The sequence below is a fragment of the Pongo abelii genome, chromosome 7, assembly GCF_028885655.2.
Source record: "Pongo abelii isolate AG06213 chromosome 7, NHGRI_mPonAbe1-v2.0_pri, whole genome shotgun sequence".
In the NCBI taxonomy this organism is placed as follows: domain Eukaryota; kingdom Metazoa; phylum Chordata; class Mammalia; order Primates; family Hominidae; genus Pongo; species Pongo abelii.
The window spans coordinates 10322440-10349581 of record NC_071992.2 but is presented as its reverse complement, the minus strand read 5'-3'; positions in this window follow the sequence as shown (position 1 = coordinate 10349581).

Genomic DNA, 27142 nt, shown 5'->3' with positions numbered 1-27142 from the left:
AAGGATGGTGGAATGAGAGGACTGTGACCTTCGGCCCCGTTTCTTTCCCTTGTCTTTTCATGGGCCAGGTGTGCTCAATCAGAAGGCTTCCTGCGCCTGATGTCGAGTGTCCTGGGGGAAGAAAGGAGCACTGTTTTGAAAGATGCTCCACAGGGAGAAAGGAGCCACCATTCTCAGGAGAATGATCCCCAGAAGCCTGAGCAATCCAGATGCCGTGGCTTCACACTAGACCCTGGAGGGTCTTATTCCTGGAGCCGGGACCTGGGCATCGGTGTCCTTTCATGCTCATAACTGATTTTGAGGGGAGCCCAATGGATAAACTGTCTGCGAGTCATTCGCCTCACACTGTAGTTTTCACACACGTCACACAGAAACCCTGTTCGTGTGCACATTTGGGTGCTTGAGCAGGGTTGCACCCAAGATTCTGCGGTTCTACCGAGCCCTGGGTTGTGCACTGGACAACCTTCCTCAGGGGTTGGTCAATTCTGATCACTGCACCTAACGAGACAGGGACCATGAAACCTAATCAGCAAATACAGAAAAGGAAGTGGTCATTTCCCACAATCATTTCCACTGAAACACCACGTCGGATAAATAAGTCTGATTGCAGGACAGGGACTGGGCTTCAGAGATGCACTTTTCGCAGCTGGACGAATGACCCGGAATCTCCCCAGATGCCGTCTGTAAACACACCAAATGAGATTGATTTCAGGGCTTTCTGAATTTAGTTTCGTTGAAGACACACACTCCTGTGTGTGATTTCCTTGACTACCAATACGACTTACTTCCTAATGACTTACATGCCAGTGGGAAAATTTTCCGTTTCTACTCATTGGAATTGGACACCGTGAAACAGGCAAGTCGGTCTGTCTGTTTCCGGCGTTCTGTGGGTTCCACCAAGTGCACAAGTCCTAGGGCGCCTGAGGTCCATTCAAAAACCAGTGTAAAAACGGCGAGTCAGGGTAAGAAAGAAGAGCACCGTTCCTATCTTCCAAATGCATTCCAGTTTCCACGACTCAAGGTGGCGAGAAGGATCCACGGATGTCCCACATTAACAAAATTTCACCTTCTCATGCCGACCAACAACTGACGAGTGAAACACACCCCGGGAGAAAATAGTCAACCCAGTCCCCTGCAATAACCTCACACGCAAACCTACACGTCAACAGGTCATATTCAGAAATACACACTGAATGTCATCTACCGTGAACACAAACACACAGACAGTCCCTCCAGAGGTTGTCTGCGTTGTCCGTGTTGTACAGACAGAAACTTGGGCTCCTCATTACTTTACTTAGGATTGGCAGTGTTCGTGTTTCTGTGGGTGTGTGTGTGTTTGCGTGCGTGCTTGTGGGTGTGTGTGTGTGTGTGTGTGTTTGCGCACCCCTATGTGTGGGTCGGCACATCCACTGAGCTCACTGGCACAGAAGCAGAGCCCTCTTGCTGTGTTTGTTCTTCCCTTTGGATCTCCTGGTCCTCCCTTGCAGAGAAGCGAGTGTGCCAGTGTTCATGGACTCGTGATCTGTCGGGTTCGTTGAGGAGAGGTTTAGCAGGGAGCTTTGCTGTTCAGGATGGTGGTTTTTCATCCCACACTTGTATTTCGATTGATGAATCACAAGTACGTTGGGAGGCAGGGTACCTTCGACTTTTCTGACGTTGAAGTCAGGCTTGGTTTTGTTTTGCTCTTGGAGGAATTTCCAGTGGTCTAAGGTGCTTTCCTGAGTGGCCGTTTCCACCAAGTGCTCGTCCAACTCGGGTACCTGGAGGCAGGGGTCTCTCTTGAGCTCTCCTTGCGTTGCTCGCCTGTCTGTGTCTTCAGCGCCAAGGGCTCTTGCTTCCCTGCCTCTTGACACGCTCTCACTGTGTCTTTCCCATTCACTCTTCTGGATGTAAAAGAGGACATAGGCCTGTTGACTCAGGACAGAAGTGATGCCAGAGGCAGTGACCTCGGCATCATCCATTTTATACCACTGGCCTTCTTGAGCTTTGACATAAGAGAAGTAATGTCCGTTGTGACAGCTCCACCCGGCGTGGACCAGCACAGCATAGAGGACATAGACAAGAGGTCCTGCGTTCTGCTGAGACATGTATGGCTGCATGTCAAGGCACTCAGGATATTGCACACTCTTGGCAAGTTTGTTGCCTGTGACATGGGAGAATCTCTTCAATACAAGGATGAGGACCTTGGCAGAAGTGTGCAAAGTTAACGTCTTGGAGGCCGGCGCATTCTGGAGACAAAGACCACAATGATAGGCATTCTCTCCATTGAGTTCTTCGGGCTTCACCAACTGTTCCAAAGCTTGCTTCACACTCTGAGCTGCCTGGATATCCAGGGCGATGTCCAGGTAAGGGTCAAAGGTGTCTGAAATGCCCTGGCAGTGGAGACACTTGATTTGAGATCTCCAGTACCCTCCAAATATTTGGTGCATGAGGGTGGTGTCCTTAGAGTGATGATCTACCAGCTTGTGCCCGGGAAGGCACGCCTTTTTCATGGCATCCACAGTGAACATCAGAAATTCATGGGCGTCTTCCTGCTTGCCTCTATGGAAGCCAGCAGCCAATGCCCGTGAGGGCTGGATGACATGGCCAGGACGGTGGAGGGCCCGTGTGATGTGAGCTTGCATAGTACAGAGCATGCAGCCCTTGTGACCATGACAAGTTTGAGAGTGCTCCCGGGACAGCATGTAGTTGGCAAGGGGCGGTGTGTATGTCAGGCACTGCAGGGAAGCATTCACGTAGCAGGTATTTCCCATATTCTGGAGCCCAGCCCCCACCGCAGCAGGTCTCCTGCTACTCAGAGGAAGCTGCTCCCTGGGAGCAAGCTGTCTTGCCACAGGAGCCAAATCATCACAGAGGTCGACACGGGTCTCAGATGAGAGTGGTGACTTCTCAGGGAGAGAAGTCCGCTGGATTTCAGCAAAAGCTGCACCTGGCCCAGAACATGTGAGTTTTGAAAAGCGGTTCAACTGCCACTCCCCTCCCAAGCAGAGTGAGTCGTCCTCCATGTCGCCTGGAACAAGGATCACAAGGTTTTTCTGCTGGGACCGCGGGTTGCAGAAAGACGCTATCTCTGCCGAGAGGGTGTTCAAATGAGGAGCTGTCTGGCCGCATCAGCCCTTATATACCTCACCCCCACCAACCGCGAACACCCCACCCACCCATCAGGTGCGCGATAAACCAATCAAATATCAGCACTCAATTAAGGAAGGAGTCACAGGGTGTGTCCCCTTGCATTGCTGGGAATTCAACAGACACAGCCCACATCATGCTTTCCAGAACACCTGAATCCAATTACTCCTCAGGCTGATAGGCACGTAGAATACGAGTGTAACCGGGTTGGGACAGTGGCCACACACTTGCCTTATTTTAGGTAAAACAATGTCAGGGAAGAAATCTTTACCTATGAAGCCGTGTGTGTGTGCGCGCTTGTGTGTGTGTGTCCGTGTTTGTGTGTGTGTGTGTGTGTGTGTCTGTGTGTGTGTTTGTGCTGGGATGTACTTTCAAGTGTGTGCTTTTGGCAGATACCATCATCCCTTCAGCGATTGAAGGACAAGAAGTCGGAAGTGCGCTTTCTGACTGGAGAATAGTCAATGAAGTACAGTAATTAGCACAGCGTATTTGTTTTTCCTCAATAAGAAAGGAGAGATCCGTGGAATCAAACAGACCTTCCAGCGATAACCTTTCCATGCTCAGCCTGTTGATTGTGTATCCGAGTGAAATTGCCTGCCAGTGGGGAACAAGACAAGTCTTTGCCTGAAATGCTCTTGTGAAAGTTAGATTCCCATATAATAAAGCATCAAGTGGTAGAAACATGCACTGAAGTTTGAAGAGATACTCAGTGCACAAAGTAGAATGTGAAAGACTTTCGTGAAATCACGCAATCACCGAGAGACTAATTGATGACATTCCCCAAATTGAGGTTTACCAGAAAAGAGAAATAGTCATGACATGCTACAGTCAGCGGTTTCAGACGTCCGACGGCAGTTTAAGAAAACATGAAACAAAAGTCTTGAGATATCAGAAGGTATCCCAACTAAAACCTTTGGTTTATGAAAGAAATGATGAAAATAAAAGCAACATATCTCACAGTATGGGTGGTAATATTTTCATACGTATGTGATAATGGATCAACATTTGATAGAGATGAAATAAAAAGTTCCCAATTTGACAAAAGCAAACAAGGAAAATTATACCGTAGAAAAGCCCGGGTGACGGGAGTGAGGCCCTGTCTCAAGAAGAAAGCATCGCAGAGATTGAAAAGCAGGGAGTGAATCAGAGGATTGTATAACGTTGTTAATACTGGCCCTTGTTTCAGTGGCAAAAGGCCCAAATAAGCCGTGTGTCTCACGGATTCTCGCATCAATTGTTCAGGATCTGAGATGTTGCCTCCATTTCCAGTTAGGCATTGTATGGTGGAATTGCAGTTAGCACATCTGGTGCAAAAATTTTAATGCTGACGAAGGTGGACATGTTCCCTGAGCTAAGAGGGTCAGAATTTGGGTGTGTCTTCAGGCTCTCTGGCTTACCAGGAATGGAGATCCTGGCTCTAGGGATTTTCCCAAAATGTCTCAGACAGTAAGCAACAGGGCAGAATTGAGTCCCGGCGCCAAGGCCTCGAGGTGTAAAGAAACAGCCCTGGCCTCAGGGCCCATGAAATTAGGATGATTTAAAGAAGGATGGTGGAATGAGAGGACTGTGACCTTCGGCCCCGTTTCTTTCCCTTGTCTTTTCATGGGCCAGGTGTGCTCAATCAGAAGGCTTCCTGCGCCTGATGTCGAGTGTCCTGGGGGAAGAAAGGAGCACTGTTTTGAAAGATGCTCCACAGGGAGAAAGGAGCCACCATTCTCAGGAGAATGATCCCCAGAAGCCTGAGCAATCCAGATGCCGTGGCTTCACACTAGACCCTGGAGGGTCTTATTCCTGGAGCCGGGACCTGGGCATCGGTGTCCTTTCATGCTCATAACTGATTTTGAGGGGAGCCCAATGGATAAACTGTCTGCGAGGCATTCGCCTCACACTGTAGTTTTCACACACGTCACACAGAAACCCTGTTCGTGTGCACATTTGGGTGCTTGAGCAGGGTTGCACCCAAGATTCTGCGGTTCTACCGAGCCCTGGGTTGTGCACTGGACAACCTTCCTCAGGGGTTGGTCAATTCTGATCACTGCACCTAACGAGACAGGGACCATGAAACCTAATCAGCAAATACAGAAAAGGAAGTGGTCATTTCCCACAATCATTTCCACTGAAACACCACGTCGGATAAATAAGTCTGATTGCAGGACAGGGACTGGGCTTCAGAGATGCACCTTTCGCAGCTGGACGAATGACCCGGAATCTCCCCAGATGCCGTCTGTAAACACACCAAATGAGATTGATTTCAGGGCTTTCTGAATTTAGTTTCGTTGAAGACACACACTCCTGTGTGTGATTTCCTTGACTACCAATACGACTTACTTCCAAATGACTTACATGCCAGTGGGAAAATTTTCCGTTTCAACTCATTGGAATTGGACACCGTGAAACAGGCAAGTCGGTCTGTCTGTTTCCGGCGTTCTGTGGGTTCCACCAAGTGCACAAGTCCTAGGGCGCCTGAGGTCCATTCAAAAACCAGTGTAAAAACGGCGAGTCAGGGTAAGAAAGAAGAGCACCGTTCCTATCTTCCAAATGCATTCCAGTTTCCACGACTCAAGGTGGCGAGAAGGATCCACGGATGTCCCACATTAACAAAATTTCACCTTCTCATGCCGACCAACAACTGACGAGTGAAACACACCCCGGGAGAAAATAGTCAACCCAGTCCCCTGCAATAACCTCACACGCAAACCTACACGTCAACAGGTCATATTCAGAAATACACACTGAATGTCATCTACCGTGAACACAAACACACAGACAGTCCCTCCAGAGGTTGTCTGCGTTGTCCGTGTTGTACAGACAGAAACTTGGGCTCCTCATTACTTTACTTAGGATTGGCAGTGTTCGTGTTTGTGTGGGTGTGTGTGTGTTTGCGTGCGTGCTTGTGGGTGTGTGTGTGTGTGTGTGTGTGTTTGCGCACCCCTATGTGTGGGTCGGCACATCCACTGAGCTCACTGGCACAGAAGCAGAGCCCTCTTGCTGTGTTTGTTCTTCCCTTTGGATCTCCTGGTCCTCCCTTGCAGAGAAGCGAGTGTGCCAGTGTTCATGGACTCGTGATCTGTCGGGTTCGTTGAGGAGAGGTTTAGCAGGGAGCTTTGCTGTTCAGGATGGTGGTTTTTCATCCCACACTTGTATTTCGATTGATGAATCACAAGTACGTTGGGAGGCAGGGTACCTTCGACTTTTCTGACGTTGAAGTCAGGCTTGGTTTTGTTTTGCTCTTGGAGGAATTTCCAGTGGTCTAAGGTGCTTTCCTGAGTGGCCGTTTCCACCAAGTGCTCGTCCAACTCGGGTACCTGGAGGCAGGGGTCTCTCTTGAGCTCTCCTTGCGTTGCTCGCCTGTCTGTGTCTTCAGCGCCAAGGGCTCTTGCTTCCCTGCCTCTTGACACGCTCTCACTGTGTCTTTCCCATTCACTCTTCTGGATGTAAAAGAGGACATAGGCCTGTTGACTCAGGACAGAAGTGATGCCAGAGGCAGTGACCTCGGCATCATCCATTTTATACCACTGGCCTTCTTGAGCTTTGACATAAGAGAAGTAATGTCCGTTGTGACAGCTCCACCCGGCGTGGACCAGCACAGCATAGAGGACATAGACAAGAGGTCCTGCGTTCTGCTGAGACATGTATGGCTGCATGTCAAGGCACTCAGGATATTGCACACTCTTGGCAAGTTTGTTGCCTGTGACATGGGAGAATCTCTTCAATACAAGGATGAGGACCTTGGCAGAAGTGTGCAAAGTTAACGTCTTGGAGGCCGGCGCCTTCTGGAGACAAAGACCACAATGATAGGCATTCTCTCCATTGAGTTCTTCGGGCTTCACCAACTGTTCCAAAGCTTGCTTCACACTCTGAGCTGCCTGGATATCCAGGGCGATGTCCAGGTAAGGGTCAAAGGTGTCTGAAATGCCCTGGCAGTGGAGACACTTGATTTGAGATCTCCAGTACCCTCCAAATATTTGGTGCATGAGGGTGGTGTCCTTAGAGTGATGATCTACCAGCTTGTGCCCGGGAAGGCACGCCTTTTTCATGGCATCCACAGTGAACATCAGAAATTCATGGGCGTCTTCCTGCTTGCCTCTATGGAAGCCAGCAGCCAATGCCCGTGAGGGCTGGATGACATGGCCAGGACGGTGGAGGGCCCGTGTGATGTGAGCTTGCATAGTACAGAGCATGCAGCCCTTGTGACCATGACAAGTTTGAGAGTGCTCCCGGGACAGCATGTAGTTGGCAAGGGGCGGTGTGTATGTCAGGCACTGCAGGGAAGCATTCACGTAGCAGGTATTTCCCATATTCTGGAGCCCAGCCCCCACCGCAGCAGGTCTCCTGCTACTCAGAGGAAGCTGCTCCCTGGGAGCAAGCTGTCTTGCCACAGGAGCCAAATCATCACAGAGGTCGACACGGGTCTCAGATGAGAGTGGTGACTTCTCAGGGAGAGAAGTCCGCTGGATTTCAGCAAAAGCTGCACCTGGCCCAGAACATGTGAGTTTTGAAAAGCGGTTCAACTGCCACTCCCCTCCCAAGCAGAGTGAGTCGTCCTCCATGTCGCCTGGAACAAGGATCACAAGGTTTTTCTGCTGGGACCGCGGGTTGCAGAAAGACGCTATCTCTGCCGAGAGGGTGTTCAAATGAGGAGCTGTCTGGCCGCATCAGCCCTTATATACCTCACCCCCACCAACCGCGAACACCCCACCCACCCATCAGGTGCGCGATAAACCAATCAAATATCAGCACTCAATTAAGGAAGGAGTCACAGGGTGTGTCCCCTTGCATTGCTGGGAATTCAACAGACACAGCCCACATCATGCTTTCCAGAACACCTGAATCCAATTACTCCTCAGGCTGATAGGCACGTAGAATACGAGTGTAACCGGGTTGGGACAGTGGCCACACACTTGCCTTATTTTAGGTAAAACAATGTCAGGGAAGAAATCTTTACCTATGAAGCCGTGTGTGTGTGCGCGCTTGTGTGTGTGTGTCCGTGTTTGTGTGTGTGTGTGTGTGTGTGTCTGTGTGTGTGTTTGTGCTGGGATGTACTTTCAAGTGTGTGCTTTTGGCAGATACCATCATCCCTTCAGCGATTGAAGGACAAGAAGTCGGAAGTGCGCTTTCTGACTGGAGAATAGTCAATGAAGTACAGTAATTAGCACAGCGTATTTGTTTTTCCTCAATAAGAAAGGAGAGATCCGTGGAATCAAACAGACCTTCCAGCGATAACCTTTCCATGCTCAGCCTGTTGATTGTGTATCCGAGTGAAATTGCCTGCCAGTGGGGAACAAGACAAGTCTTTGCCTGAAATGCTCTTGTGAAAGTTAGATTCCCATATAATAAAGCATCAAGTGGTAGAAACATGCACTGAAGTTTGAAGAGATACTCAGTGCACAAAGTAGAATGTGAAAGACTTTCGTGAAATCACGCAATCACCGAGAGACTAATTGATGACATTCCCCAAATTGAGGTTTACCAGAAAAGAGAAATAGTCATGACATGCTACAGTCAGCGGTTTCAGACGTCCGACGGCAGTTTAAGAAAACATGAAACAAAAGTCTTGAGATATCAGAAGGTATCCCAACTAAAACCTTTGGTTTATGAAAGAAATGATGAAAATAAAAGCAACATATCTCACAGTATGGGTGGTAATATTTTCATACGTATGTGATAATGGATCAACATTTGATAGAGATGAAATAAAAAGTTCCCAATTTGACAAAAGCAAACAAGGAAAATTATACCGTAGAAAAGCCCGGGTGACGGGAGTGAGGCCCTGTCTCAAGAAGAAAGCATCGCAGAGATTGAAAAGCAGGGAGTGAATCAGAGGATTGTATAACGTTGTTAATACTGGCCCTTGTTTCAGTGGCAAAAGGCCCAAATAAGCCGTGTGTCTCACGGATTCTCGCATCAATTGTTCAGGATCTGAGATGTTGCCTCCATTTCCAGTTAGGCATTGTATGGTGGAATTGCAGTTAGCACATCTGGTGCAAAAATTTTAATGCTGACGAAGGTGGACATGTTCCCTGAGCTAAGAGGGTCAGAATTTGGGTGTGTCTTCAGGCTCTCTGGCTTACCAGGAATGGAGATCCTGGCTCTAGGGATTTTCCCAAAATGTCTCAGACAGTAAGCAACAGGGCAGAATTGAGTCCCGGCGCCAAGGCCTCGAGGTGTAAAGAAACAGCCCTGGCCTCAGGGCCCATGAAATTAGGATGATTTAAAGAAGGATGGTGGAATGAGAGGACTGTGACCTTCGGCCCCGTTTCTTTCCCTTGTCTTTTCATGGGCCAGGTGTGCTCAATCAGAAGGCTTCCTGCGCCTGATGTCGAGTGTCCTGGGGGAAGAAAGGAGCACTGTTTTGAAAGATGCTCCACAGGGAGAAAGGAGCCACCATTCTCAGGAGAATGATCCCCAGAAGCCTGAGCAATCCAGATGCCGTGGCTTCACACTAGACCCTGGAGGGTCTTATTCCTGGAGCCGGGACCTGGGCATCGGTGTCCTTTCATGCTCATAACTGATTTTGAGGGGAGTCCAATGGATAAACTGTCTGCGAGGCATTCGCATCACACTGTAGTTTTCACACACGTCACACAGGAACCCTGTTCGTGTGCACATTTGGGTGCTTGAGCAGGGTTGCACCCAAGATTCTGCGGTTCTACCGAGCCCTGGGTTGTGCACTGGACAACCTTCCTCAGGGGTTGGTCAATTCTGATCACTGCACCTAAGGAGACAGGGACCATGAAACCTAATCAGCAAATACAGAAAAGGAAGTGGTCATTTCCCACAATCATTTCCACTGAAACACCACGTCGGATAAATAAGTCTGATTGCAGGACAGGGACTGGGCTACAGAGATGCACCTTTCGCAGCTGGACGAATGACCCGGAATCTCCCCAGATGCCGTCTGTAAACACACCAAATGAGATTGATTTCAGGGCTTTCTGAATTTAGTTTCGTTGAAGACACACACTCCTGTGTGTGATTTCCTTGACTACCAATACGACTTACTTCCAAATGACTTACATGCCAGTGGGAAAATTTTCCGTTTCAACTCATTGGAATTGGACACCGTGAAACAGGCAAGTCGGTCTGTCTGTTTCCGGCGTTCTGTGGGTTCCACCAAGTGCACAAGTCCTAGGGCGCCTGAGGTCCATTCAAAAACCAGTGTAAAAACGGCGAGTCAGGGTAAGAAAGAAGAGCACCGTTCCTATCTTCCAAATGCATTCCAGTTTCCACGACTCAAGGTGGCGAGAAGGATCCACGGATGTCCCACATTAACAAAATTTCACCTTCTCATGCCGACCAACAACTGACGAGTGAAACACACCCCGGGAGAAAATAGTCAACCCAGTCCCCTGCAATAACCTCACACGCAAACCTACACGTCAACAGGTCATATTCAGAAATACACACTGAATGTCATCTACCGTGAACACAAACACACAGACAGTCCCTCCAGAGGTTGTCTGCGTTGTCCGTGTTGTACAGACAGAAACTTGGGCTCCTCATTACTTTACTTAGGATTGGCAGTGTTCGTGTTTGTGTGGGTGTGTGTGTGTTTGCGTGCGTGCTTGTGGGTGTGTGTGTGTGTGTGTGTGTGTTTGCGCACCCCTATGTGTGGGTCGGCACATCCACTGAGCTCACTGGCACAGGAGCATAGCCCTCTTGCTGTGTTTGTTCTTCCCTTTGGATCTCCTGGTCCTCCCTTGCAGAGAAGCGAGTGTGCCAGTGTTCATGGACTCGTGATCTGTCGGGTTCATTGAGGAGAGGTTTAGCAGGGAGCTTTGCTGTTCAGGATGGTGGTTTTTCATCCCACACTTGTATTTCGATTGATGAATCACAAGTACGTTGGGAGGCAGGGTACCTTCGACTTTTCTGACGTTGAAGTCAGGCTTGGTTTTGTTTTGCTCTTGGAGGAATTTCCAGTGGTCTAAGGTGCTTTCCTGAGTGGCCGTTTCCACCAAGTGCTCGTCCAACTCGGGTACCTGGAGGCAGGGGTCTCTCTTGAGCTCTCCTTGCGTTGCTCGCCTGTCTGTGTCTTCAGCGCCAAGGGCTCTTGCTTCCCTGCCTCTTGACACGCTCTCACTGTGTCTTTCCCATTCACTCTTCTGGATGTAAAAGAGGACATAGGCCTGTTGACTCAGGACAGAAGTGATGCCAGAGGCAGTGACCTCGGCATCATCCATTTTATACCACTGGCCTTCTTGAGCTTTGACATAAGAGAAGTAATGTCCGTTGTGACAGCTCCACCCGGCGTGGACCAGCACAGCATAGAGGACATAGACAAGAGGTCCTGCGTTCTGCTGAGACATGTATGGCTGCATGTCAAGGCACTCAGGATATTGCACACTCTTGGCAAGTTTGTTGCCTGTGACATGGGAGAATCTCTTCAATACAAGGATGAGGACCTTGGCAGAAGTGTGCAAAGTTAACGTCTTGGAGGCCGGCGCCTTCTGGAGACAAAGACCACAATGATAGGCATTCTCTCCATTGAGTTCTTCGGGCTTCACCAACTGTTCCAAAGCTTGCTTCACACTCTGAGCTGCCTGGATATCCAGGGCGATGTCCAGGTAAGGGTCAAAGGTGTCTGAAATGCCCTGGCAGTGGAGACACTTGATTTGAGATCTCCAGTACCCTCCAAATATTTGGTGCATGAGGGTGGTGTCCTTAGAGTGATGATCTACCAGCTTGTGCCCGGGAAGGCACGCCTTTTTCATGGCATCCACAGTGAACATCAGAAATTCATGGGCGTCTTCCTGCTTGCCTCTATGGAAGCCAGCAGCCAATGCCCGTGAGGGCTGGATGACATGGCCAGGACGGTGGAGGGCCCGTGTGATGTGAGCTTGCATAGTACAGAGCATGCAGCCCTTGTGACCATGACAAGTTTGAGAGTGCTCCCGGGACAGCATGTAGTTGGCAAGGGGCGGTGTGTATGTCAGGCACTGCAGGGAAGCATTCACGTAGCAGGTATTTCCCATATTCTGGAGCCCAGCCCCCACCGCAGCAGGTCTCCTGCTACTCAGAGGAAGCTGCTCCCTGGGAGCAAGCTGTCTTGCCACAGGAGCCAAATCATCACAGAGGTCGACACGGGTCTCAGATGAGAGTGGTGACTTCTCAGGGAGAGAAGTCCGCTGGATTTCAGCAAAAGCTGCACCTGGCCCAGAACATGTGAGTTTTGAAAAGCGGTTCAACTGCCACTCCCCTCCCAAGCAGAGTGAGTCGTCCTCCATGTCGCCTGGAACAAGGATCACAAGGTTTTTCTGCTGGGACCGCGGGTTGCAGAAAGACGCTATCTCTGCCGAGAGGGTGTTCAAATGAGGAGCTGTCTGGCCGCATCAGCCCTTATATACCTCACCCCCACCAACCGCGAACACCCCACCCACCCATCAGGTGCGCGATAAACCAATCAAATATCAGCACTCAATTAAGGAAGGAGTCACAGGGTGTGTCCCCTTGCATTGCTGGGAATTCAACAGACACAGCCCACATCATGCTTTCCAGAACACCTGAATCCAATTACTCCTCAGGCTGATAGGCACGTAGAATACGAGTGTAACCGGGTTGGGACAGTGGCCACACACTTGCCTTATTTTAGGTAAAACAATGTCAGGGAAGAAATCTTTACCTATGAAGCCGTGTGTGTGTGCGCGCTTGTGTGTGTGTGTCCGTGTTTGTGTGTGTGTGTGTGTGTGTGTGTGTGTGTTTGTGCTGGGATGTACTTTCAAGTGTGTGCTTTTGGCAGATACCATCATCCCTTCAGCGATTGAAGGACAAGAAGTCGGAAGTGCGCTTTCTGACTGGAGAATAGTCAATGAAGTACAGTAATTAGCACAGCGTATTTGTTTTTCCTCAATAAGAAAGGAGAGATCCGTGGAATCAAACAGACCTTCCAGCGATAACCTTTCCATGCTCAGCCTATTGATTGTGTATCCGAGTGAAATTGCCTGCCAGTGGGGAACAAGACAAGTCTTTGCCTGAAATGCTCTTGTGAAAGTTAGATTCCCATATAATAAAGCATCAAGTGGTAGAAACATGCACTGAAGTTTGAAGAGATACTCAGTGCACAAAGTAGAATGTGAAAGACTTTCGTGAAATCACGCAATCACCGAGAGACTAATTGATGACATTCCCCAAATTGAGGTTTACCAGAAAAGAGAAATAGTCATGACATGCTACAGTCAGCGGTTTCAGACGTCCGACGGCAGTTTAAGAAAACATGAAACAAAAGTCTTGAGATATCAGAAGGTATCCCAACTAAAACCTTTGGTTTATGAAAGAAATGATGAAAATAAAAGCAACATATCTCACAGTATGGGTGGTAATATTTTCATACGTATGTGATAATGGATCAACATTTGATAGAGATGAAATAAAAAGTTCCCAATTTGACAAAAGCAAACAAGGAAAATTATACCGTAGAAAAGCCCGGGTGACGGGAGTGAGGCCCTGTCTCAAGAAGAAAGCATCGCAGAGATTGAAAAGCAGGGAGTGAATCAGAGGATTGTATAACGTTGTTAATACTGGCCCTTGTTTCAGTGGCAAAAGGCCCAAATAAGCCGTGTGTCTCACGGATTCTCGCATCAATTGTTCAGGATCTGAGATGTTGCCTCCATTTCCAGTTAGGCATTGTATGGTGGAATTGCAGTTAGCACATCTGGTGCAAAAATTTTAATGCTGACGAAGGTGGACATGTTCCCTGAGCTAAGAGGGTCAGAATTTGGGTGTGTCTTCAGGCTCTCTGGCTTACCAGGAATGGAGATCCTGGCTCTAGGGATTTTCCCAAAATGTCTCAGACAGTAAGCAACAGGGCAGAATTGAGTCCCGGCGCCAAGGCCTCGAGGTGTAAAGAAACAGCCCTGGCCTCAGGGCCCATGAAATTAGGATGATTTAAAGAAGGATGGTGGAATGAGAGGACTGTGACCTTCGGCCCCGTTTCTTTCCCTTGTCTTTTCATGGGCCAGGTGTGCTCAATCAGAAGGCTTCCTGCGCCTGATGTCGAGTGTCCTGGGGGAAGAAAGGAGCACTGTTTTGAAAGATGCTCCACAGGGAGAAAGGAGCCACCATTCTCAGGAGAATGATCCCCAGAAGCCTGAGCAATCCAGATGCCGTGGCTTCACACTAGACCCTGGAGGGTCTTATTCCTGGAGCCGGGACCTGGGCATCGGTGTCCTTTCATGCTCATAACTGATTTTGAGGGGAGTCCAATGGATAAACTGTCTGCGAGGCATTCGCATCACACTGTAGTTTTCACACACGTCACACAGGAACCCTGTTCGTGTGCACATTTGGGTGCTTGAGCAGGGTTGCACCCAAGATTCTGCGGTTCTACCGAGCCCTGGGTTGTGCACTGGACAACCTTCCTCAGGGGTTGGTCAATTCTGATCACTGCACCTAAGGAGACAGGGACCATGAAACCTAATCAGCAAATACAGAAAAGGAAGTGGTCATTTCCCACAATCATTTCCACTGAAACACCACGTCGGATAAATAAGTCTGATTGCAGGACAGGGACTGGGCTACAGAGATGCACCTTTCGCAGCTGGACGAATGACCCGGAATCTCCCCAGATGCCGTCTGTAAACACACCAAATGAGATTGATTTCAGGGCTTTCTGAATTTAGTTTCGTTGAAGACACACACTCCTGTGTGTGATTTCCTTGACTACCAATACGACTTACTTCCAAATGACTTACATGCCAGTGGGAAAATTTTCCGTTTCAACTCATTGGAATTGGACACCGTGAAACAGGCAAGTCGGTCTGTCTGTTTCCGGCGTTCTGTGGGTTCCACCAAGTGCACAAGTCCTAGGGCGCCTGAGGTCCATTCAAAAACCAGTGTAAAAACGGCGAGTCAGGGTAAGAAAGAAGAGCACCGTTCCTATCTTCCAAATGCATTCCAGTTTCCACGACTCAAGGTGGCGAGAAGGATCCACGGATGTCCCACATTAACAAAATTTCACCTTCTCATGCCGACCAACAACTGACGAGTGAAACACACCCCGGGAGAAAATAGTCAACCCAGTCCCCTGCAATAACCTCACACGCAAACCTACACGTCAACAGGTCATATTCAGAAATACACACTGAATGTCATCTACCGTGAACACAAACACACAGACAGTCCCTCCAGAGGTTGTCTGCGTTGTCCGTGTTGTACAGACAGAAACTTGGGCTCCTCATTACTTTACTTAGGATTGGCAGTGTTCGTGTTTGTGTGGGTGTGTGTGTGTTTGCGTGCGTGCTTGTGGGTGTGTGTGTGTGTGTGTGTGTGTTTGCGCACCCCTATGTGTGGGTCGGCACATCCACTGAGCTCACTGGCACAGGAGCATAGCCCTCTTGCTGTGTTTGTTCTTCCCTTTGGATCTCCTGGTCCTCCCTTGCAGAGAAGCGAGTGTGCCAGTGTTCATGGACTCGTGATCTGTCGGGTTCATTGAGGAGAGGTTTAGCAGGGAGCTTTGCTGTTCAGGATGGTGGTTTTTCATCCCACACTTGTATTTCGATTGATGAATCACAAGTACGTTGGGAGGCAGGGTACCTTCGACTTTTCTGACGTTGAAGTCAGGCTTGGTTTTGTTTTGCTCTTGGAGGAATTTCCAGTGGTCTAAGGTGCTTTCCTGAGTGGCCGTTTCCACCAAGTGCTCGTCCAACTCGGGTACCTGGAGGCAGGGGTCTCTCTTGAGCTCTCCTTGCGTTGCTCGCCTGTCTGTGTCTTCAGCGCCAAGGGCTCTTGCTTCCCTGCCTCTTGACACGCTCTCACTGTGTCTTTCCCATTCACTCTTCTGGATGTAAAAGAGGACATAGGCCTGTTGACTCAGGACAGAAGTGATGCCAGAGGCAGTGACCTCGGCATCATCCATTTTATACCACTGGCCTTCCTGAGCTTTGACATAAGAGAAGTAATGTCCGTTGTGACAGCTCCACCCGGCGTGGACCAGCACAGCATAGAGGACATAGACAAGAGGTCCTGCGTTCTGCTGAGACATGTATGGCTGCATGTCAAGGCACTCAGGATATTGCACACTCTTGGCAAGTTTGTTGCCTGTGACATGGGAGAATCTCTTCAATACAAGGATGAGGACCTTGGCAGAAGTGTGCAAAGTTAACGTCTTGGAGGCCGGCGCCTTCTGGAGACAAAGACCACAATGATAGGCATTCTCTCCATTGAGTTCTTCGGGCTTCACCAACTGTTCCAAAGCTTGCTTCACACTCTGAGCTGCCTGGATATCCAGGGCGATGTCCAGGTAAGGGTCAAAGGTGTCTGAAATGCCCTGGCAGTGGAGACACTTGATTTGAGATCTCCAGTACCCTCCAAATATTTGGTGCATGAGGGTGGTGTCCTTAGAGTGATGATCTACCAGCTTGTGCCCGGGAAGGCACGCCTTTTTCATGGCATCCACAGTGAACATCAGAAATTCATGGGCGTCTTCCTGCTTGCCTCTATGGAAGCCAGCAGCCAATGCCCGTGAGGGCTGGATGACATGGCCAGGACGGTGGAGGGCCCGTGTGATGTGAGCTTGCATAGTACAGAGCATGCAGCCCTTGTGACCATGACAAGTTTGAGAGTGCTCCCGGGACAGCATGTAGTTGGCAAGGGGCGGTGTGTATGTCAGGCACTGCAGGGAAGCATTCACGTAGCAGGTATTTCCCATATTCTGGAGCCCAGCCCCCACCGCAGCAGGTCTCCTGCTACTCAGAGGAAGCTGCTCCCTGGGAGCAAGCTGTCTTGCCACAGGAGCCAAATCATCACAGAGGTCGACACGGGTCTCAGATGAGAGTGGTGACTTCTCAGGGAGAGAAGTCCGCTGGATTTCAGCAAAAGCTGCACCTGGCCCAGAACATGTGAGTTTTGAAAAGCGGTTCAACTGCCACTCCCCTCCCAAGCAGAGTGAGTCGTCCTCCATGTCGCCTGGAACAAGGATCACAAGGTTTTTCTGCTGGGACCGCGGGTTGCAGAAAGACGCTATCTCTGCCGAGAGGGTGTTCAAATGAGGAGCTGTCTGGCCGCATCAGCCCTTATATACCTCACCCCCACCAACCGCGAACACCCCACCCACCCATCAGGTGCGCGATAAACCAATCAAATATCAGCACTCAATTAAGGAAGGAGTCACAGGGTGTGTCCCCTTGCATTGCTGGGAATTCAACAGACACAGCCCACATCATGCTTTCCAGAACACCTGAATCCAATTACTCCTCAGGCTGATAGGCACGTAGAATACGAGTGTAACCGGGTTGGGACAGTGGCCACACACTTGCCTTATTTTAGGTAAAACAATGTCAGGGAAGAAATCTTTACCTATGAAGCCGTGTGTGTGTGCGCGCTTGTGTGTGTGTGTCCGTGTTTGTGTGTGTGTGTGTGTGTGTGTGTGTGTGTGTTTGTGCTGGGATGTACTTTCAAGTGTGTGCTTTTGGCAGATACCATCATCCCTTCAGCGATTGAAGGACAAGAAGTCGGAAGTGCGCTTTCTGACTGGAGAATAGTCAATGAAGTACAGTAATTAGCACAGCGTATTTGTTTTTCCTCAATAAGAAAGGAGAGATCCGTGGAATCAAACAGACCTTCCAGCGATAACCTTTCCATGCTCAGCCTGTTGATTGTGTATCCGAGTGAAATTGCCTGCCAGTGGGGAACAAGACAAGTCTTTGCCTGAAATGCTCTTGTGAAAGTTAGATTCCCATATAATAAAGCATCAAGTGGTAGAAACATGCACTGAAGTTTGAAGAGATACTCAGTGCACAAAGTAGAATGTGAAAGACTTTCGTGAAATCACGCAATCACCGAGAGACTAATTGATGACATTCCCCAAATTGAGGTTTACCAGAAAAGAGAAATAGTCATGACATGCTACAGTCAGCGGTTTCAGACGTCCGACGGCAGTTTAAGAAAACATGAAACAAAAGTCTTGAGATATCAGAAGGTATCCCAACTAAAACCTTTGGTTTATGAAAGAAATGATGAAAATAAAAGCAACATATCTCACAGTATGGGTGGTAATATTTTCATACGTATGTGATAATGGATCAACATTTGATAGAGATGAAATAAAAAGTTCCCAATTTGACAAAAGCAAACAAGGAAAATTATACCGTAGAAAAGCCCGGGTGACGGGAGTGAGGCCCTGTCTCAAGAAGAAAGCATCGCAGAGATTGAAAAGCAGGGAGTGAATCAGAGGATTGTATAACGTTGTTAATACTGGCCCTTGTTTCAGTGGCAAAAGGCCCAAATAAGCCGTGTGTCTCACGGATTCTCGCATCAATTGTTCAGGATCTGAGATGTTGCCTCCATTTCCAGTTAGGCATTGTATGGTGGAATTGCAGTTAGCACATCTGGTGCAAAAATTTTAATGCTGACGAAGGTGGACATGTTCCCTGAGCTAAGAGGGTCAGAATTTGGGTGTGTCTTCAGGCTCTCTGGCTTACCAGGAATGGAGATCCTGGCTCTAGGGATTTTCCCAAAATGTCTCAGACAGTAAGCAACAGGGCAGAATTGAGTCCCGGCGCCAAGGCCTCGAGGTGTAAAGAAACAGCCCTGGCCTCAGGGCCCATGAAATTAGGATGATTTAAAGAAGGATGGTGGAATGAGAGGACTGTGACCTTCGGCCCCGTTTCTTTCCCTTGTCTTTTCATGGGCCAGGTGTGCTCAATCAGAAGGCTTCCTGCGCCTGATGTCGAGTGTCCTGGGGGAAGAAAGGAGCATTGTTTTGAAAGATGCTCCACAGGGAGAAAGGAGCCACCATTCTCAGGAGAATGATCCCCAGAAGCCTGAGCAATCCAGATGCCGTGGCTTCACACTAGACCCTGGAGGGTCTTATTCCTGGAGCCGGGACCTGGGCATCGGTGTCCTTTCATGCTCATAACTGATTTTGAGGGGAGCCCAATGGATAAACTGTCTGCGAGGCATTCGCATCACACTGTAGTTTTCACACACGTCACACAGAAACCCTGTTCGTGTGCACATTTGGGTGCTTGAGCAGGGTTGCACCCAAGATTCTGCGGTTCTACCGAGCCCTGGGTTGTGCACTGGACAACCTTCCTCAGGGGTTGGTCAATTCTGATCACTGCACCTAACGAGACAGGGACCATGAAACCTAATCAGCAAATACAGAAAAGGAAGTGGTCATCTCCCACAATCATTTCCACTGAAACACCACGTCGGATAAATAAGTCTGATTGCAGGACAGGGACTGGGCTTCAGAGATGCACCTTTCGCAGCTGGACGAATGACCCGGAATCTCCCCAGATGCCGTCTGTAAACACACCAAATGAGATTGATTTCAGGGCTTTCTGAATTTAGTTTCGTTGAAGACACACACTCCTGTGTGTGATTTCCTTGACTACCAATACGACTTACTTCCTAATGACTTACATGCCAGTGGGAAAATTTTTCGTTTCTACTCATTGGAATTGGACACCGTGAAACAGGCAAGTCGGTCTGTCTGTTTCCGGCGTTCTGTGGGTTCCACCAAGTGCACAAGTCCTAGGGCGCCTGAGGTCCATTCAAAAACCAGTGTAAAAACGGCGAGTCAGGGTAAGAAAGAAGAGCACCGTTCCTATCTTCCAAATGCATTCCAGTTTCCACGACTCAAGGTGGCGAGAAGGATCCACGGATGTCCCACATTAACAAAATTTCACCTTCTCATGCCGACCAACAACTGACGAGTGAAACACACCCCAGGAGAAAATAGTCAACCCAGTCCCCTGCAATAACCTCACACGCAAACCTACACGTCAACAGGTCATATTCAGAAATACACACTGAATGTCATCTACCGTGAACACAAACACACAGACAGTCCCTCCAGAGGTTGTCTGCGTTGTCCGTGTTGTACAGACAGAAACTTGGGCTCCTCATTACTTTACTTAGGATTGGCAGTGTTCGTGTTTGTGTGGGTGTGTGTGTGTTTGCGTGCGTGCTTGTGGGTGTGTGTGTGTGTGTGTGTGTTTGCGCACCCCTATGTGTGGGTCGGCACATCCACTGAGCTCACTGGCACAGAAGCAGAGCCCTCTTGCTGTGTTTGTTCTTCCCTTTGGATCTCCTGGTCCTCCCTTGCAGAGAAGCGAGTGTGCCAGTGTTCATGGACTCGTGATCTGTCGGGTTCGTTGAGGAGAGGTTTAGCAGGGAGCTTTGCTGTTCAGGATGGTGGTTTTTCATCCCACACTTGTATTTCGATTGATGAATCACAAGTACGTTGGGAGGCAGGGTACCTTCGACTTTTCTGACGTTGAAGTCAGGCTTGGTTTTGTTTTGCTCTTGGAGGAATTTCCAGTGGTCTAAGGTGCTTTCCTGAGTGGCCGTTTCCACCAAGTGCTCGTCCAACTCGGGTACCTGGAGGCAGGGGTCTCTCTTGAGCTCTCCTTGCGTTGCTCGCCTGTCTGTGTCTTCAGCGCCAAGGGCTCTTGCTTCCCTGCCTCTTGACACGCTCTCACTGTGTCTTTCCCATTCACTCTTCTGGATGTAAAAGAGGACATAGGCCTGTTGACTCAGGACAGAAGTGATGCCAGAGGCAGTGACCTCGGCATCATCCATTTTATACCACTGGCCTTCTTGAGCTTTGACATAAGAGAAGTAATGTCCGTTGTGACAGCTCCACCCGGCGTGGACCAGCACAGCATAGAGGACATAGACAAGAGGTCCTGCGTTCTGCTGAGACATGTATGGCTGCATGTCAAGGCACTCAGGATATTGCACACTCTTGGCAAGTTTGTTGCCTGTGACATGGGAGAATCTCTTCAATACAAGGATGAGGACCTTGGCAGAAGTGTGCAAAGTTAACGTCTTGGAGGCCGGCGCCTTCTGGAGACAAAGACCACAATGATAGGCATTCTCTCCATTGAGTTCTTCGGGCTTCACCAACTGTTCCAAAGCTTGCTTCACACTCTGAGCTGCCTGGATATCCAGGGCGATGTCCAGGTAAGGGTCAAAGGTGTCTGAAATGCCCTGGCAGTGGAGACACTTGATTTGAGATCTCCAGTACCCTCCAAATATTTGGTGCATGAGGGTGGTGTCCTTAGAGTGATGATCTACCAGCTTGTGCCCGGGAAGGCATGCCTTTTTCATGGCATCCACAGTGAACATCAGAAATTCATGGGCGTCTTCCTGCTTGCCTCTATGGAAGCCAGCAGCCAATGCCCGTGAGGGCTGGATGACATGGCCAGGACGGTGGAGGGCCCGTGTGATGTGAGCTTGCATAGTACAGAGCATGCAGCCCTTGTGACCATGACAAGTTTGAGAGTGCTCCCGGGACAGCATGTAGTTGGCAAGGGGCGGTGTGTATGTCAGGCACTGCAGGGAAGCATTCACGTAGCAGGTATTTCCCATATTCTGGAGCCCAGCCCCCACCGCAGCAGGTCTCCTGCTACTCAGAGGAAGCTGCTCCCTGGGAGCAAGCTGTCTTGCCACAGGAGCCAAATCATCACAGAGGTCGACACGGGTCTCAGATGAGAGTGGTGACTTCTCAGGGAGAGAAGTCCGCTGGATTTCAGCAAAAGCTGCACCTGGCCCAGAACATGTGAGTTTTGAAAAGCGGTTCAACTGCCACTCCCCTCCCAAGCAGAGTGAGTCGTCCTCCATGTCGCCTGGAACAAGGATCACAAGGTTTTTCTGCTGGGACCGCGGGTTGCAGAAAGACGCTATCTCTGCCGAGAGGGTGTTCAAATGAGGAGCTGTCTGGCCGCATCAGCCCTTATATACCTCACCCCCACCAACCGCGAACACCCCACCCACCCATCAGGTGCGCGATAAACCAATCAAATATCAGCACTCAATTAAGGAAGGAGTCACAGGGTGTGTCCCCTTGCATTGCTGGGAATTCAACAGACACAGCCCACATCATGCTTTCCAGAACACCTGAATCCAATTACTCCTCAGGCTGATAGGCACGTAGAATACGAGTGTAACCGGGTTGGGACAGTGGCCACACACTTGCCTTATTTTAGGTAAAACAATGTCAGGGAAGAAATCTTTACCTATGAAGCCGTGTGTGTGTGCGCGCTTGTGTGTTTGTGTCCGTGTTTGTGTGTGTGTGTGTGTGTGTCTGTGTGTGTGTTTGTGCTGGGATGTACTTTCAAGTGTGTGCTTTTGGCAGATACCATCATCCCTTCAGCGATTGAAGGACAAGAAGTCGGAAGTGCGCTTTCTGACTGGAGAATAGTCAATGAAGTACAGTAATTAGCACAGCGTATTTGTTTTTCCTCAATAAGAAAGGAGAGATCCGTGGAATCAAACAGACCTTCCAGCGATAACCTTTCCATGCTCAGCCTGTTGATTGTGTATCCGAGTGAAATTGCCTGCCAGTGGGGAACAAGACAAGTCTTTGCCTGAAATGCTCTTGTGAAAGTTAGATTCCCATATAATAAAGCATCAAGTGGTAGAAACATGCACTGAAGTTTGAAGAGATACTCAGTGCACAAAGTAGAATGTGAAAGACTTTCGTGAAATCACGCAATCACCGAGAGACTAATTGATGACATTCCCCAAATTGAGGTTTACCAGAAAAGAGAAATAGTCATGACATGCTACAGTCAGCGGTTTCAGACGTCCGACGGCAGTTTAAGAAAACATGAAACAAAAGTCTTGAGATATCAGAAGGTATCCCAACTAAAACCTTTGGTTTATGAAAGAAATGATGAAAATAAAAGCAACATATCTCACAGTATGGGTGGTAATATTTTCATACGTATGTGATAATGGATCAACATTTGATAGAGATGAAATAAAAAGTTCCCAATTTGACAAAAGCAAACAAGGAAAATTATACCGTAGAAAAGCCCGGGTGACGGGAGTGAGGCCCTGTCTCAAGAAGAAAGCATCGCAGAGATTGAAAAGCAGGGAGTGAATCAGAGGATTGTATAACGTTGTTAATACTGGCCCTTGTTTCAGTGGCAAAAGGCCCAAATAAGCCGTGTGTCTCACGGATTCTCGCATCAATTGTTCAGGATCTGAGATGTTGCCTCCATTTCCAGTTAGGCATTGTATGGTGGAATTGCAGTTAGCACATCTGGTGCAAAAATTTTAATGCTGACGAAGGTGGACATGTTCCCTGAGCTAAGAGGGTCAGAATTTGGGTGTGTCTTCAGGCTCTCTGGCTTACCAGGAATGGAGATCCTGGCTCTAGGGATTTTCCCAAAATGTCTCAGACAGTAAGCAACAGGGCAGAATTGAGTCCCGGCGCCAAGGCCTCGAGGTGTAAAGAAACAGCCCTGGCCTCAGGGCCCATGAAATTAGGATGATTTAAAGAAGGATGGTGGAATGAGAGGACTGTGACCTTCGGCCCCGTTTCTTTCCCTTGTCTTTTCATGGGCCAGGTGTGCTCAATCAGAAGGCTTCCTGCGCCTGATGTCGAGTGTCCTGGGGGAAGAAAGGAGCATTGTTTTGAAAGATGCTCCACAGGGAGAAAGGAGCCACCATTCTCAGGAGAATGATCCCCAGAAGCCTGAGCAATCCAGATGCCGTGGCTTCACACTAGACCCTGGAGGGTCTTATTCCTGGAGCCGGGACCTGGGCATCGGTGTCCTTTCATGCTCATAACTGATTTTGAGGGGAGCCCAATGGATAAACTGTCTGCGAGGCATTCGCATCACACTGTAGTTTTCACACACGTCACACAGAAACCCTGTTCGTGTGCACATTTGGGTGCTTGAGCAGGGTTGCACCCAAGATTCTGCGGTTCTACCGAGCCCTGGGTTGTGCACTGGACAACCTTCCTCAGGAGTTGGTCAATTATGATCACTGCACCTAACGAGACAGGGACCATGAAACCTAATCAGCAAATACAGAAAAGGAAGTGGTCATTTCCCACAATCATTTCCACTGAAACACCACGTCGGATAAATAAGTCTGATTGCAGGACAGGGACTGGGCTTCAGAGATGCACCTTTCGCAGCTGGACGAATGACCCGGAATCTCCCCAGATGCCGTCTGTAAACACACCAAATGAGATTGATTTCAGGGCTTTCTGAATTTAGTTTCGTTGAAGACACACACTCCTGTGTGTGATTTCCTTGACTACCAATACGACTTACTTCCTAATGACTTACATGCCAGTGGGAAAATTTTTCGTTTCTACTCATTGGAATTGGACACCGTGAAACAGGCAAGTCGGTCTGTCTGTTTCCGGCGTTCTGTGGGTTCCACCAAGTGCACAAGTCCTAGGGCGCCTGAGGTCCATTCAAAAACCAGTGTAAAAACGGCGAGTCAGGGTAAGAAAGAAGAGCACCGTTCCTATCTTCCAAATGCATTCCAGTTTCCACGACTCAAGGTGGCGAGAAGGATCCACGGATGTCCCACATTAACAAAATTTCACCTTCTCATGCCGACCAACAACTGACGAGTGAAACACACCCCGGGAGAAAATAGTCAACCCAGTCCCCTGCAATAACCTCACACGCAAACCTACACGTCAACAGGTCATATTCAGAAATACACACTGAATGTCATCTACCGTGAACACAAACACACAGACAGTCCCTCCAGAGGTTGTCTGCGTTGTCCGTGTTGTACAGACAGAAACTTGGGCTCCTCATTACTTTACTTAGGATTGGCAGTGTTCGTGTTTGTGTGGGTGTGTGTGTGTTTGCGTGCGTGCTTGTGGGTGTGTGTGTGTGTGTGTGTGTGTTTGCGCACCCCTATGTGTGGGTCGGCACATCCACTGAGCTCACTGGCACAGAAGCAGAGCCCTCTTGCTGTGTTTGTTCTTCCCTTTGGATCTCCTGGTCCTCCCTTGCAGAGAAGCGAGTGTGCCAGTGTTCATGGACTCGTGATCTGTCGGGTTCGTTGAGGAGAGGTTTAGCAGGGAGCTTTGCTGTTCAGGATGGTGGTTTTTCATCCCACACTTGTATTTCGATTGATGAATCACAAGTACGTTGGGAGGCAGGGTACCTTCGACTTTTCTGACGTTGAAGTCAGGCTTGGTTTTGTTTTGCTCTTGGAGGAATTTCCAGTGGTCTAAGGTGCTTTCCTGAGTGGCCGTTTCCACCAAGTGCTCGTCCAACTCGGGTACCTGGAGGCAGGGGTCTCTCTTGAGCTCTCCTTGCGTTGCTCGCCTGTCTGTGTCTTCAGCGCCAAGGGCTCTTGCTTCCCTGCCTCTTGACACGCTCTCACTGTGTCTTTCCCATTCACTCTTCTGGATGTAAAAGAGGACATAGGCCTGTTGACTCAGGACAGAAGTGATGCCAGAGGCAGTGACCTCGGCATCATCCATTTTATACCACTGGCCTTCTTGAGCTTTGACATAAGAGAAGTAATGTCCGTTGTGACAGCTCCACCCGGCGTGGACCAGCACAGCATAGAGGACATAGACAAGAGGTCCTGCGTTCTGCTGAGACATGTATGGCTGCATGTCAAGGCACTCAGGATATTGCACACTCTTGGCAAGTTTGTTGCCTGTGACATGGGAGAATCTCTTCAATACAAGGATGAGGACCTTGGCAGAAGTGTGCAAAGTTAACGTCTTGGAGGCCGGCGCCTTCTGGAGACAAAGACCACAATGATAGGCATTCTCTCCATTGAGTTCTTCGGGCTTCACCAACTGTTCCAAAGCTTGCTTCACACTCTGAGCTGCCTGGATATCCAGGGCGATGTCCAGGTAAGGGTCAAAGGTGTCTGAAATGCCCTGGCAGTGGAGACACTTGATTTGAGATCTCCAGTACCCTCCAAATATTTGGTGCATGAGGGTGGTGTCCTTAGAGTGATGATCTACCAGCTTGTGCCCGGGAAGGCACGCCTTTTTCATGGCATCCACAGTGAACATCAGAAATTCATGGGCGTCTTCCTGCTTGCCTCTATGGAAGCCAGCAGCCAATGCCCGTGAGGGCTGGATGACATGGCCAGGACGGTGGAGGGCCCGTGTGATGTGAGCTTGCATAGTACAGAGCATGCAGCCCTTGTGACCATGACAAGTTTGAGAGTGCTCCCGGGACAGCATGTAGTTGGCAAGGGGCGGTGTGTATGTCAGGCACTGCAGGGAAGCATTCACGTAGCAGGTATTTCCCATATTCTGGAGCCCAGCCCCCACCGCAGCAGGTCTCCTGCTACTCAGAGGAAGCTGCTCCCTGGGAGCAAGCTGTCTTGCCACAGGAGCCAAATCATCACAGAGGTCGACACGGGTCTCAGATGAGAGTGGTGACTTCTCAGGGAGAGAAGTCCGCTGGATTTCAGCAAAAGCTGCACCTGGCCCAGAACATGTGAGTTTTGAAAAGCGGTTCAACTGCCACTCCCCTCCCAAGCAGAGTGAGTCGTCCTCCATGTCGCCTGGAACAAGGATCACAAGGTTTTTCTGCTGGGACCGCGGGTTGCAGAAAGACGCTATCTCTGCCGAGAGGGTGTTCAAATGAGGAGCTGTCTGGCCGCATCAGCCCTTATATACCTCACCCCCACCAACCGCGAACACCCCACCCACCCATCAGGTGCGCGATAAACCAATCAAATATCAGCACTCAATTAAGGAAGGAGTCACAGGGTGTGTCCCCTTGCATTGCTGGGAATTCAACAGACACAGCCCACATCATGCTTTCCAGAACACCTGAATCCAATTACTCCTCAGGCTGATAGGCACGTAGAATACGAGTGTAACCGGGTTGGGACAGTGGCCACACACTTGCCTTATTTTAGGTAAAACAATGTCAGGGAAGAAATCTTTACCTATGAAGCCGTGTGTGTGTGCGCGCTTGTGTGTGTGTGTCCGTGTTTGTGTGTGTGTGTGTGTGTGTGTGTGTGTGTGTTTGTGCTGGGATGTACTTTCAAGTGTGTGCTTTTGGCAGATACCATCATCCCTTCAGCGATTGAAGGACAAGAAGTCGGAAGTGCGCTTTCTGACTGGAGAATAGTCAATGAAGTACAGTAATTAGCACAGCGTATTTGTTTTTCCTCAATAAGAAAGGAGAGATCCGTGGAATCAAACAGACCTTCCAGCGATAACCTTTCCATGCTCAGCCTATTGATTGTGTATCCGAGTGAAATTGCCTGCCAGTGGGGAACAAGACAAGTCTTTGCCTGAAATGCTCTTGTGAAAGTTAGATTCCCA